A 14415-nucleotide genomic window follows, 5' to 3' on the forward strand; every position below is an offset into this window, starting at 1 on the left:
TTTCTGTTTAGTTCTTAATTCCTGTTATTTGTGTATACACTGTTAAATTGTACAGGTTGATTTGTAGGTGCATTGCCTTAGCCTCATCACTACTTCGTCGAGGTTAGGCTCGATACTTACCAGTACATGGGGTCGGTTGTACTGATGTTGCACTCTGCACTTTCTGTGCAGATTTTGATACCGGTTAAGGTTGATCGAAATTTGCTATTGGTCCGCTGTCCGGAGACTCAAGGTAGATCTGTCGGCATTCACAGACCTTGAAGTCCCCGTCTATCTTTTTATATCCTGCTGTTTTCTTTCATTCAGACAGTTATATTTCTTTCAGACTATTACTTGTAGTAAAATTTCAGAATGCTCGTGAATTGTGACTCCAGATCCGGGTGGTAGTAATTAATATAGTTTTTGATATTCCGCACTTATTATATTTTATTTTAGTCAATTATTGTTATTTACTGAATGAAAATAAGGAATTGGTTTAATGATTCTCTAACGTTGGCTTGCCTGGCAAGTTAAATGTTAGGCGCCATCACGATCCCGTCGACGGGAAATTTCGGGTCGTGACAAAAATATTCATCTTACTATTGGCAATCTCCAAGCTCTCGTTGCCATTATGAAAGCTACTGTTGAATATTTCAACCAGAAGAGCAAGTAATTAAATTAATCTTCTTTAATTGGAATTCATGAATTTTCATATTTAATGTTGTTTTTGCCTTGTAGTTATTGCCCCTTTAAGTAATGTAATGTACTTTGATGGACATAGTACTGGATGTCAATATTTTTGTTTATTGAATAAAACTTTTTGGCTTTGCAATGAGATGAAACATTTTCAATTCTTAAGATTTTTTGTTTTATTTAAGACTCGGATATCAGGCAAGTTTAATCTAACCTTGAGTATAAGGAGAACCATTTAAGTAGGATTAGAGTTCGGTCATTTTAGGAAATATTCTCAATTCTCCCGAGTGATTTCTTATTTAATTTGCAAGACCATTTTCATGAATTCAGGTGACACATTTCGAATCACCTAAAATTTTGTGGGCTAATAAAAATGACCTAATGAACAATAGTCATTGATTCACTATGTATGTTCCTCATTTTTTCGCGTTTTAGGGCCATAATACAAGAATTCAGGACGATTTCTGATTTTTCATGTGATAATGCTCACGCCAACTTTATGAATTCCGGGGACGAACTCTAAATCGCCTAAAAGTATTTGACCTATCAGAAACGACCTAATAAATAATAATCATTGTTTCGCCATGATTGTTCCTCATTTTTTGGCGTTTTAGGGCAATAAAATAGGAATTCAAGACGATTTTTAATTTTTCGTTTGCTAATATTCATGCCATCTTCATGAATTCAAGCGACAGGCTACGGATTCCAGAAGACTAAGAAGACTTTGTCTCGCCCACGCCCAGGAAAGAAAAGATCATATCAGCAACGACTTTCGAGTAGAGAATTTTTTTGCTTTTCATTATTTCCTTGGAGTTGCGTTATAGTTAGCAGATGAGATCTAATTCATTAGAGGAATTTTCTGGACCCATCAGAAACGAACTAATGAACAATAGTCTTCGTTTCGTCATTACCGTTTCTTATATTTTGGCGTTTGAGGACCATAAAATAAGAATTCAGGACGATTTTTAATTTTTCGTGTGCTAATGTCCAAGCAATTTTACTGAATTCGGACGACATGCTACGAATCGCGTAAAGTTTTGTAGGCCCATCAGAAATTACATAATAAACAAATGTCATCGCTTTGCCATGACCGTTCCTCATTTTTTGGCGTTTTAAAGCCATAAAAAAGGAATCCACATCGATTTAAATTTTTCGTGTGGTAATGTCCACACTATCTTCATGAATTCAGGAGACGAGCTTCGAATTGCCTAAAATTTTGGGACCCATCAAAAAAGACCTAATAAACAATAGTCATCGCTTTGCCATGGCCGTTCCTCATTTTATGCCGTTTTAGGGCCTTAAAAACAGGAATTCACGATGATTTCCAATTTTTCGTATGCTAATGTCCACGCCATCTTCATGAATTCGGGCGACGGGCTCTAAATTGCCTAAAGTTTTGTGAACGTCATTGCTTTGATATGGTTGTTCCTTGCTTTTTGGTGTCATAGGGCCATAAAAACGGAAATTCAGGACGATTACTAATTTTTCGTGTACTAATGTCCACGCTATCTTTAGGAATTTGGGCGACAAGCTCCAAATAGCCTAAAATTTTGTAGGTCCAGCAAAAATGCCCTAATGAACAATAGTCATCGCTTCACCATGATCGTTCCTCATTTTTTGGTGTTTAAGGGCCATAAAAAAGGAATTCACAACGATTTTAACTTATTCGTGTGGTAATGTCGAGGCCATCTTCTCAAATTTAGATGATAGGGTCCGAATTGCCAAAAAACGTTGTGGGCCCAACAGCAATAATCATTGCAAAGTAATGCCCGTTCCTCTTTTTTGGCGTTGTAGGGCCATAAAATAGGAATTCACGATAATTTTTAATTTATTGTGTGTTAATGTCCACGCCATATTCATGAATTTGGCCGACGAGTTCTGAATCGCCTAAAATTTTGTGGGTCCATCAACGACCTAATGCACAATATTCATCGCTTCTCCATGACTGTTCCTTATTCTTTTCGTATTTTAGGGTCCGTAAAAATAGGAGTTTAGGACGATTTTTAATTTTTCGTGTGCTAATTAATGTCCACACCATTTTCATGAATTCGGGAGATGGGCTATGAATCGGCTAATATTTTGTGGGTCCATCATAAACTATCTAATGAAAATAGTCATAGCTTACCCTTAAAAATAATAATAGTTTTTAGAATTTTAGGGCCATAAAACAGAAATTCATGATGATTTTCAATTTTTGTGTGCTAATATCCATGCAATCTTCATGAATCTGGGCGACGTGCTACGAATCGCCTAAAATTTCGTGGCACAATCAGAAATGACCTAATAAAAAATATTCATCTCTTTGCCCTAACCGTTCCTCATTTTTCGACATTTTATGGCCATAAAATAGGAATTCACGATGATTTTTAATTTTTCATGTGCTAAAGTGCATGCCATCTTCATAAATTCGGCCGACGGGCTACGAATCATCTAAAATTTTGTGGGCCCAACAAAAACTATCTAATGCACAATAGTCATTAATTCTTCATGATTGTTTGTCATAACCCAAAATCTCACCTGTCGTGATGGCGCATATCTCAATACTAGGCAGTCGACAATCTCAATAAACCACCATATCTTTTAAGTTTACAAATATAATATTTAAATTCAACGGAAGAAATCTCACAATACAGTTATAATCACTCTCGAAACCCAGTGTCACTGAGTACATGAGCATCTAAATAAATACAAAGTCTGACTGATAAAATCACTGTCTGAAATGTAGAACAGTACAATAACTAAACAGGAAGGGAATCAAGTATGCGGACCTCAAGCAGCTACCTTGATAGTCTCCAACAGAAATAACTCCGAAATCTAGTAGTCGTTGTATCCGGGAGCACATGGATCTGTACACGAGGTGCAGAGTGTAGTATTAATACAACCAACTCAATAAGTAACAAAACTAACCTCTGGGCTGAAAGTAGTGACGTGCTCCGCAGGTACAGTCTAGTATAAATAGTGGTACAAAAATGCAGGCATGCTTTCAAGTTCAACAGCTAAACTCAGTACAAGTGAAATAGTTCAATACTGCATGATATGAGTAATATGACTTCTCAGTAGAAAGACCTCATATAAATATTGGTAACAAATCATTCGGTCACTCGGTACTCTTTATGGCCAATTCAGCCCGGGGATATTCCATCTCGTATATACATACACATCAACTGATAGTCAGTCATTCAGTACCGTATAAGGCCAATCCAGCCCTGGGGTAATTTATCCCCAAATATAAATGTGACGGACAATATCCATGTCCAGGGAATATGCATCACAATATAATTAAGTAAGGCAAATTCATGCCCTGGGAAGTCCATCCTGAATATATGTACAGACTCTGGAGAGGCTCTTTCAGCCCAGGTGTGATATAAAGCCGATATGGCCTACTGCAGGCGGGCAGTCCCGATCCGTATAATAATAAAGCCTATAAGGCCTGCTAAAGGCGAGCAGCCCTGATCCATATAGTAATAAAGCCTATAAGGCCTGCTGCAGGGGGGCAACCCCGATCCATATAATAATAATAATATATATATATATATATATATATATATATATATATATATATATATATAAAGCCAATATGGCCTGCTGCGGCGCGCAGCTCGATCCCATAAATATCCTCTCAATGGAAGAATATGACTGAGTGTGAAATGTACATTTTTAAAATAATTAATTCAACAGCAACACGAACCCATGAGTCCCAAAATATTAGCACGTAGCCTAAACATGATCTTTAATAAGAGCCTCAGCTCAATTTCTCTAACACATGGAAAATGTTCAAATAATAACATGATTTTTTAATTTTTACAACTTCACAGAATTTATTCAAGTAACAATTTCAATGGTGCACGTCCAAACGCTCATCAATTATCGTGTGTGTCACCTTCAAACACTTCATATAACACTAATTTGGGGATTCATACCCTCATAACCAAGTTTAGAAGTGTTACTTACCTCAAAATCGCATAATTTCTTACTCTGCTATGCCCTTGCCTCGTGAATTGGCCTCCAAACGCCTCGAATCGAGCCACAAATAATCCGATCCAGTCAATAAAAATTATTGGAATTAATTCCATAAGAAAATACTAATTTTCCAATAAAATTCAAAATTTAACCTAAAAATCGCTAGTGGGGCCCACGTCTCAGAACCCGACAAAAGTCCATTCAACCACGAGTCCAACCATACCAATTTTACTAAATTCCGACATCAACTCGGCCTCCAAATCCTCAAATCTTATTTTTAAATCCCTAGGTTCAAATCCCCGATTTACATTTCAAAAATATATATTCTAGTCGGATTATTCGATGATAATTCAATATATGAAGTAGAAATGATCACAAGTGACTTACCTCAAGTTTCCTGTGAATTCTCTCTGAAATAGCCCCAAAACCCGTGCTTGAAGGTCCAAAAATGGAAAAACTCGGAATCCCTTCGAAATGTATACTGTCCAGGGGTTCCGCACCTGCGACTCACTTAGCCGCTTCTGCGGTCTCGCAAGTGCGAGACTCCAACTGCTTCTGCGGACTCGCTTCCATGAGATTCTGTCCGCTTCTATGGGCTTCCCGCTTCTGCGATGCCAGGCTCTCTTCTGCGAGCTCGCACCTGCGAGCCCATTTCCGCAGGTGCAATTGCATCAGATGGCAGTAGGTTTCCAATTTTGCTCTAAGTCCGAATTTGATCTGCTAACCATCCGAAACTTACCCGAGACCCTCGGGACTTCAACCAAATACACCAACAAGTCCTAAAACATCATACGAACTTAGTCGAGCCTTCAAATCACATCCAAGAACGCTAAAAACATGAATCATATCCCAATTCAAGCCTAATGAACTTTGAAATTTCCAAATTCTACAAACGACGTCGGAACCTATCAAATCACGTCCGATTGACCTTAAATTTTTCACACAAGTCATAAATGACATAACAGACCTATTCAAATTTTCAGAATTGGATTCCGACTCCGATATCAAAAAGTCAACCCCTCGGTCAAACTTTTCAAAAATTCAACTTTCGCCATTTCAAGCCTAATTCCACTACGGACCTCCAAATAATTTTCCGGACATGCTCCTAAGTCCAAAATCACCATACGGAGCTTTTGTAATCATTAGAATTTAAATCCGAGGTTATTTACATATAAGTCAACATCTGGTCAACTTTTCCAACTTAAGTTTTAAATTATGAGACTAAGTGTCTCATGTCACTCCAAAATCCTTCCGGACACTAACCAACTAACCCGATAAATTATAAAATAACTGTAAAGCATAACTTGAGCAGTAAATGAGGGAACGGGGTTATAATACTCAAAACGACCGGCCGGGTCATTACATTCTCCCTCTCTTACACAAACGTTCGTCCTTGAACGGGTTTAGAATCATACCTGGAGTCTCAAATAGGTATGGATATTTGCACCGCATCTCCCTCTCAATATCTCAGGTAGCTTGTCCGACTAGATGGCCCTTCCACTGTACCTTCACTGATGCTATGTTCTTTGACCTCAGTTTTCGAACCTACCGGTCTAAAATAGCTACCGGCTCCACATCATAAGTTAAATTACCATCTAGCTACACTGTACTGAAATCTAAAATATGAGACGGATCCCCGACATACTTTCGGAGCATGGACACATGGAACACTCGATGAACACCTGATAGACTAGGTGGCAAAGCAATTTTATAAGCCGCATCACCAATCTTCTTAAGTATCTCAAAAGGCCAAATATATCGAGGGCTCAACTTGCCCTTCTTCCCGAACCTCAACACACCCTTCATGGGTGAAATCTTGAGCATAACCTTCTCCCCAACCATGTAACCAACATCACAGACCTTTCAGTTAGCATAAATCTTCTGTCTAGACTGCGTCGTGTGAAGCCGCTCATGAATCAATTTAAACTTCTCCAAAGAACCCTGAACCAAATAAGTACCCAGTAGTCTAATCTAACCCTGCTCAAACTAACCCACCGAAGACCGACACTGTCTCCCATATAAAGCCTCATACGGAGCCATCCGAATGCTCGATTGGTAGTTGTTATAGTAAGTAAACTTTGCCAGTGGAAGAAATTGATCCCAAGAACCCCCGAAATCTATAACACAAGTGCGTAGCATTTCTTGCAATAACCGAATAGTGTGCTCGGACTGTCCGTCCATTTGAGGGTGAAATGTTGTACTTAGCTAAACTTGTGTACCTAATTCTCATTGTACTACCCTCCAAAACTGTGATGCAAACTGCGTACCCCGATATGAAATTATGGACACCGGAAACAACCTCGCGGATATAAATCTCAGCCAAATGCTCCGAATAATAAGTAGTACCAACTGGAATAAAATGTGAGGACTTGGTCAACCAATCTACAATCACCCAAACAACATCAAACTTTCTCAAAGTCTGTGGGAGCCCAACTACGAATTCCATGGTAATACTCACCCACTTCCACTCCGGAATTCCAAGTTTCTGAAGCAATTCGCCCGGTCTCTGATGCTCGTATTTCAGTTGTTAACAATTTAGATACCGAACTACAAACCCAACTATATCTTTCTTCATTCGCCTCCACCAATAGTGTTGCCTCAAATCCTGATACATCTTCGCGACACCTGGATGTGAGTACCGCAAACTGTGAGCCTCCTGGAGAATCAATTCATGAAAACCATCTATATTAGGCACACATATCCTACCCTGCATATGTAATACACCGTCATCCCAATAGTGACTTCCTTGGCATCACCGTGCTGAACCGTGTCCTAAGGACAAGCATATAGGGGTCATCATACTGACGTTCTTTGATACGATCATAAAGAGAAGACTGAGAAACCACACAAGCCAACGCATGGCTCGGCTCAAAAATATCCAATCTGGCACACTGGTTGGACAAGGCCTAAACATCCAAGGCTAAAGGCCTCTCTGCTACCGGTAAGTATGCTAAGCTGCCCAAACTCTCTGCCTTACGACTCAAGGAATTGGCCACCACATTGGCCTTTCCGGGATGAGAGAGAATGGTGATATCATAATCCTTAAGCAACTCCAACCACCCCCGCTGCCGCAAATTAAGATCCTTCTGTTTAAACAGATATTGTAGACTCAGGTGATCGGTATAAACCTCACAATGGACACCGTACAAATAATGCTGCCATATCTTCAAGGCATGAACAATAGATGCTAACTCAAGGTCGTGGACCGGATAATTCTTCTCATGTACCTTTAAATATTTGGATGCATAGGCAATCAATCTGCCGTCTTTCATCAGCACTGCGCCGAGACCAATACGCGACGTGTCACAATACACAGTATAAGACCCTGAACCTATAGGCAACACCAATACTGGGGTTGTAGTCAAAGCTATCTTGAGCTTATGAAACCTCTTTTCACACTCATCCGACCACCTGAACGGAGCACCCTTCTAAGTCAATTTAGTCATACGTGCCGCAATAGACGAGAAACCCTCCACGAAGCAACGATAATAACCGACCAAGCCAAGAAAACTCTTAATCTTAATAACTGAAGATGGCCTGGGCCACCTCTGAATTGCCTCTATTTTCTTCGGATCCACCTTAATCCCTTCACTAGACACTGTGTCCCAAGAATGCCACCGAACTAAGCCAGAACTCACACTTAGAGAATTTAGCATAAAGTCTCTCCTCTTTTAGCCTCTGTAATACAATACCCAAGTGTTGTGCATGCTCTGTCTCGCTATGTGAGTACACTAGGATATCATCAATAAATACCATGCTCCTGGCTACAGACCACCTCTATCTGTCGAGCAATGTCAACCACCTCATCAAAAGTGGTACCAGATACCCTCTCCCTAGTCATAAGCAATCAAAACTGGTATGTGAGGCCATCAATGAACCTCCTAATCCTCTCCCTATCAGTGGGAATCAATCAAACTGCGTGAAGAGCCAACTCAGAAAATCTCATCTCGTACTACATCACAGACATGCCATCCTGATGTAACTGCTCAAACTGTCTGCACAGATCCTCTCTGCGAGACTGCGGTACAAACTTCTCCAAAAAGAGAACGGAGAATTCCTGCCATGTAAGTGGTGTTGCACCGTCCTACGCCTCTCATAAGCCTCCCACCATCTGAAGGCAGCCCTAGAAAACTGAAAAGTAGTGAACGAGACCCCACTGGTCTCTAGAATACTCATTGTTCGAAGCATCCGCTAGAACTTATCCAGAAATCCCTGAGCATTCTCTGACTCATCACCGCTAAATGATAGAGGTAGAAGCCTCCCAAATCTCTCAAGTCTCCTCTGCTCATCATCTGCCATAACGGGGACTACCGGGGCCTGAACAGTTGCAGTCAGCTAGGCTGGTAGTGCCCCCAATATCTGAAGTCCCTGCACTACCTGCTTTAGAGTACGGGCAACAAGGGTATGAGTACCTCCTCTGGCCTGAGAAGTGGCAGGTGTAGCCTGAGCCGAAACCACCTGAGCAAGGCCAGTGCAAATTGTCAATATCTGGACCAAAGCCTCCTAAAGGCCTGGAATCACAATGGGCACAGCTGGTGCTTGAGCTGGTCCTGTCGGCTTAGCTATTTCTGGAATCTGCTACTGAGCTGGAGCAACTAGTGGTGGTGCTCCAACTGCTGTACGAGTTACACCTCGACCTCTACCTCGGCCTCTCGCGACCCTAACTGGTGGCACCGGTGGTTGACCGTCTGATCCGATAGTACGTTTCCTCACCATCTGTGAGAGAATAGAAAAACATAACTTTAGTTCCCAGAATCAACAAATTCGCACGACAAAGTACAAAAAGTCAAATTTTCCTAAGGGTTCGGCAGCCACTCGAAAATAAGTAAAGACGTCTCAGTACCGATCCGCAAGACTCTACTAAACCTGCTTATGACTCGTGAGACCTATGCAATCTAGGATCTGATACCAACTTGTCATGACCCAAAATCTCACCTGTTGTGATGGCGCCTATCTCAATACTAGGCAAGCCGACAATCTCAATAAACCACCATATCTCTTAAGTTTAAAAACATAATATTTAAATTCAATGGAAGAAATCTCACAATACATTTATAATCACTCCCAAAATCTGTTATCACTGAGTACATGAGAATATAAATGAATACAAAGCCTGACTGATAAAATCACTATCTAAAACATAGAACTGTACAATAACTAAACAGGAAGGAAATCAAGTCTGTGGACGTCAAGCAGCTATCTCGATAGTCTCCAACAGAAATAACTCCGAAATGTAGCAGGCGTCGTATCCGGGAGCACCTAGATCTGCACACGAGGTGCAGATTGTAGTATGAGTACAACCAACTCAATAAGTAACAAAACTAACCTCTGGGCTGAAAGTAGTGACGTGCTCCGCAGGTATAGTCTAGTATAAATAGTGGTACAAAAATGTAGGCATGCTTTCAAGTTCAACAGTTAAACTCAGTACAAGTGAAATAGATCAATACTGCATGATATGAGGAATATGACATCTCAGTAGAAAGACCTCATGTAAATACTGGTCACAAATCATTCGGTCACTCGGTACTGTTTATGGTCAATTCATCCCAGGGATATTCCATCCCGTATATATATACACATTGACTGACAGTCAGTCATTCAGTACCGTATATGGCCAATCCAGCCCTGGGGTAATTTATCCTCAAATATAAATGTCACAGACAAGATCCATGCCTAGGGAATATGCATCAAAATATAAATAAGTAAGGCAAGTCCATGTATTGGGAAGTCCATCCCGAATATATAATCATCTACGCTCACTAGGGGTGTGTACAGACTCCGGAGGTGCTCCTTCAGCCCAAGCGTGATATAAAGCCGATATGGCCTACTGCAGGCAAGCAAGCCCAATCCGTATAATAATAAAGCCTATAAGGCCTACTGCATACGGGCAACCCCGATCCATATAGTAATAAAGCCTATAAGGCCTGCTACAGGCGGGCAACCCCGATCTATATAATAATAATATATATAAAGCCAATGTGGCCTGCTGCGGCGCGCACCTCAATCCCATAAATATCCTCTCAAAGGACGAATATGTGTAAGTGTGAAATGTATATTTTTAAAATAATTAATTCAACAGCAACACGATCCCATGGGTCCCAAAATATTGACACGTAGCCTAAACATTATCTTTAATAAGAGCCTCAGCTCAATTTCTCTAACACGTGAAAAATGTTCAAATAATAACATGATTCTGTAATTTTTATAACTTCACAGAATTTATTCAAGTAACAATTTCAATGGTGGACGTCCACACGCTCGTCAATTATCGTGTGTGTCACCTTCATATAACACCAGTTCGGGGATTTATACCCTCAGAACCAAGTTTAGAAGTGTTACTTACCTCAAAACTGTATAATTTCTTACTCCGCTATGCCCTTACCTTGTGAATTGGCCTCCAAATACCGCGAATCTAGCCACAAATAATTCGATTCAGTCAATAAAAATTATTGGAATTAATTCCATAAGCAAATACTAATTTTCCAATAAAATTCAAAATTTAACTCAAACATCGCCCGTGGAGCTCACGTCTCAGAACCCGACAAAATTTCATTCAACCACGAGTCCAACCATACCAATTTTACTAAATTCTGACATCAACTCGGCCTCCAAATCCTCAAATCTTATTTTTAAATCCCTAGGTTCAACTCCCCAATTTATACCTCAAAACACATGTAATCTAGTCGGATTATTCGATGATAATTCAATATTATGGAGTAGAAATGATCACAAGTGACTTACCTCAAGTTTTCCGTGAATTCTCTCTAAAAATCGCCCAAAATCCGTGCTTGAAGGTCCAAAATGGCAAAACTCGGAATCCCTTCGAAATGTATATTGTCCAGGGTTCCGCACCTGCGACTCACTTAGTTGCTTCTGCGGTCTCGCAGGTGCAAGACTCCAACCGCTTCGGCGACTTCCCTCACTTCTGCAGTTTTGCCCCGCCTCCCTTGCCTCCGCATTTGCGACTTTGGTGTCGCTTCTGCGGACTTGCTTCTGCGAGATTCTGTCCGCTTCTGCGGTCTTCCCGCTTCTGCAAGCTCGCACCTGCGAGCCCATTTTCGTAGGTGCGATTGCACAAGATGGCGACAGGTTTCCAGTTTTGCTCTAAGTTCGAATTTGATCTGTTAACCATCCGAAACTCACCCGAGACCATCCGGACTTCAACCAAATACACCAACAAGTCATAAAATATCATACAAACTTAGTCGAGCCTTCAAATAATATTCAACAACGCTAAAAATACGAATCACACCCCAATTCAAGTCTAATGAACTTTGAAATTTTCAAATTCTACAAACGACGCCGGAACCTATCAAATCACGTCCGATTGACCTCAAATTTTGCACACAAGTCATAAATGATATAACGGCCCTATTCAAATTTCCAGAATCGGATTTCAACCCTGATATCAAAAGTCAACCCCTCGGTCAATCTTCTCAAAAGTTTAACTTTCGCCATTTCAAGCCTAATTCTACTACGGACCTCCAAATAATTTTCAGGACACGCTCCTAAGTCTAAAATCACCATACATAGCTATTGGAATCATCAGAATTCAAATCCGAGGTCATTTACAGGTCAACATCCAGTCTACTTTTCCAATTTAAGTTTTTAATTATGATACAAAATGTCTCATTTCACTCTGAAATCCTTCCGGGCCCGAACCAATTAACCCGGTAAGTTATAAAACAATTGTAAAGCATAACTTGAGCAGTAAATGGGGGAACACGGTTATAATACTCAAAACGAACCGCTGGATCGTTACATTGTTTCTCTTTTTTGGCGTTCTAGAGCCATGAAATTGGAATTCAAGATGATTTCCAAATTTTATGCACTAATGTACACACCATCTTCATGTATTTGGGCGACGGGCTCCGAATCGCCTAAAATTTTATGGGCCCATCAAAAACAATCTAATGAACAATAATCATCTCTTCTCCATAATCGTTCCTCTTTTTATGGCCCTAACTTGGCACTTTAGGGTCATAAAACAGGAATTCAGGACGATTTTCAATATTTGTATGCCAATGACAATGTCATCTTCATGAATTTGGGTGACGGGCTGTGAATCGCCTAAAATTTTGTGGACCTATTAGCAACGAACTAATGAAAAATAGTCTTCGCTTCGCCATAATTATTTCTCATTTTTTTCATTTTAGGGCCATTAAACAAAAATTCACGACTATTTCTAATTTTTTGTATGCTAATATTGTCCATGCCAACTTCATCATTTCGGACGACGGGCTCTGAATCGCCTAAATATTTTTAGACCTATTAGAAACACCTAATGAATGATAGTCATTAATTTTTCATGATTGTTCCTCGTTTTATTTTTGTGTTTTAGGGACATAAAACAAGAATTCAAGACGATTTCCAATTTTTCGTGTGCTAATATCTACGTCATCGTCATGAATACGAGCGATGGGCTTCGAATAGTCTAAAATTTTGTGGATCCATTAGAAAAGACCTAATGAACAATAGTCATTACTTTGCCATGAATGTTCCTCATTGTTTTGACATTTTAGGACCATAAAATAGGAATTCAGTATGATTTCAAATTTTTCGTGTGCTAATTTTCACACCATCTTCATGAATTCGGGTGATGGGTTTCGAATCTTCTAAAATTTTGTTGGCCCATCAGAAACGACATATGAATAATAGTCATCGCTTCTCCATGACTGTTTCTTATTTTGTGGTGTTTTAGGGACATAAACATGAATTCACGATGATTTTTAATTCTTTGTATGCTAATATCCACGCCATCTTTATGAATTCAGGTGACAAGATCCGAATCGCCTAAAATTTTGTGGGTCCATAAAAATGACCTAATGAACAATATTCAATTCTTCGCCATAATTGTTCTTTATTGTTGGCATTTTAGGGTCATAAAGCAGGAACTCATTACGTTTTTAAATTTTTCATGTGCTAATGTCCATGCCATCTTCATGAATTTGGGAGACGGGCTCTGAATCGCTTAAACTTTTGTGGGCCCATTAGAAACAACCTAATGAATAATTGAGATTGCTTCGCATGACTTTCACTTGTTTTTGACGTTTTAGGGCCAGAAAACAGAAATTCAAGATGATTTCTAATTTTTCATGCGCTAATATCCACACAATTTTCATGAATTCAGGCGGCGGGCCCATCAGAAATGACCTAATGAACAATAGTCTTTGTTTCTCCATGACTATTCCTTTTTTCGTGTGCTAATGCATGAATTTGGGCAATGAGCTTCGAATCGCCTAAAATTTTGTAGGCCCATTAAAAACGACCTAATAAAAAATAATCTTAGCTTCGCCATGATCATTCTTTATTTTTAGCATTTTAGGGCTATAAAACGGGAATTCATGACGATTTTCATTTTTTCGTGTGCATTATGTTCACGCTATCTTCATGAATTCGGACAATGGACTCCAAATTGCCTAAAGTTTTGTGTGCCCAATAGAAACGGCCTAATGAATAATAGTCATCACTTCGCCATGACTCTTTCTTGTTTTTTGGCGTTTTAAGGCCATAATACAGGAATTCAGTGCGATTTTTAATTTTATATGGACCGGTGTCCATGCCATCTTCATGAACTCGGTAGACGGGCTCCATAACTCCTAAAACTTTTTGGGCCTATCAAAAATATCCAATGAACAATAATCATAGTTTTCCCATATACGTTCCTCTTTTTTTGCATTTTAGAGTCGTAAAACAGGAATTCTAGATGATTTCCAGGTTTTCGTGTGTTATTATCCGCGCTATCTTCATGAATTGGGGTGAAGAGCTCTGCAGCGCGTAAAA

The sequence above is a fragment of the Nicotiana tabacum genome, chromosome 18 (genome assembly GCF_000715075.1).
Source record: "Nicotiana tabacum cultivar K326 chromosome 18, ASM71507v2, whole genome shotgun sequence".
In the NCBI taxonomy this organism is placed as follows: Eukaryota; Viridiplantae; Streptophyta; class Magnoliopsida; order Solanales; family Solanaceae; genus Nicotiana; species Nicotiana tabacum.